The sequence below is a fragment of the Capsicum annuum genome, chromosome 6 (genome assembly GCF_002878395.1).
Source record: "Capsicum annuum cultivar UCD-10X-F1 chromosome 6, UCD10Xv1.1, whole genome shotgun sequence".
Taxonomy (NCBI): Eukaryota; Viridiplantae; Streptophyta; class Magnoliopsida; order Solanales; family Solanaceae; genus Capsicum; species Capsicum annuum.
Window position 1 is genome coordinate 97,234,044 of NC_061116.1, and position 1,133 is coordinate 97,235,176.

Here is a 1,133-nt window from a genome sequence, read left to right on the forward strand (position 1 = left end):
TCCAGGGTTGAGGCACATCTAACAATCATACAATTCTATCTTCTTATCACATTCAAGTTGGTTATTGGGTTATTGATTTGCAAGGTTAGTGATACAATATTGCTCTCCCAACCTCAAATCTTTTATCTATAATAATATTGTAACTACAGCTTCCACAGAGATGCAATAATTCATCCAGATACATACACGTATCTTCTTGCAATTGAACCAAATAAGGAACCTAGGAATATCCCTATCCTAGGTGCTAATTCAAATCCTCTATGTAATGAAAGCATGAAAACCTTGCTTTTTTAATTTTTTTATTCTTTTTCGTGATTCTCCTCATGGATTCACATAGTGATATAGATTTACTTAATGGTGGTCACTCATTAAAATAGTAAGCTCATGAAATTAAGAATAACCCATACTATTATCCAGTAAGAAACTAAGATAAAAGAGATCAAAGAGTAATCATGTTCTTGACCTCAACCCCAGAACAAGGATGATTAGCCACTCATGTTGAATTCAACTTCCAAAATAAGTTATTAATCAGACCCAAAATTAATTTTTAAGTGAAGAAGTTCAAAATAAATTCTAAGAATCCTAAAAGAAAGATTTTTGTGCTTTTTTGTTGCTGTTGTACATGCCAAAAAGTCCTTTAATTTATATTCATGTTTTGCTTATATAGGTGAAAAGATTTTACCAAATTGGGGATGATTATCACGCCATGAGGGTTATTTCTCATTTATAAAGATAAAGATGTGAGATATGCTCCTCATTTCTAGACCAAGTGATGCAAGGTGTAGGTCTTGTTTCTAAAGTTCGCACCGCGAGCTGATCGCGAGAGCACAATGGAATTGTCTTTAGAAATTTTTGATAAGTCCTCATCCTTGCTGGGGCTCATGATATGAGATTGAATTTATTTTTTGGAGATTGTAACGCAAGAAATTCATGAGAGGTCACTGGAAATATTATTAACAATTTCGGCTAAGGTAAAATCTTAACCTGCTAGTTTCTCTCCTTATTTGCTTCAGCTATCCATGAATGGTCTAAAAATCCAGTGAAATTGTCTTCTCAAACTAATATAGTCAATTCCCCACATTAATCTTCACTTGCTTTATATCATGCAATAAAACAATTTTCTATTCCATTGA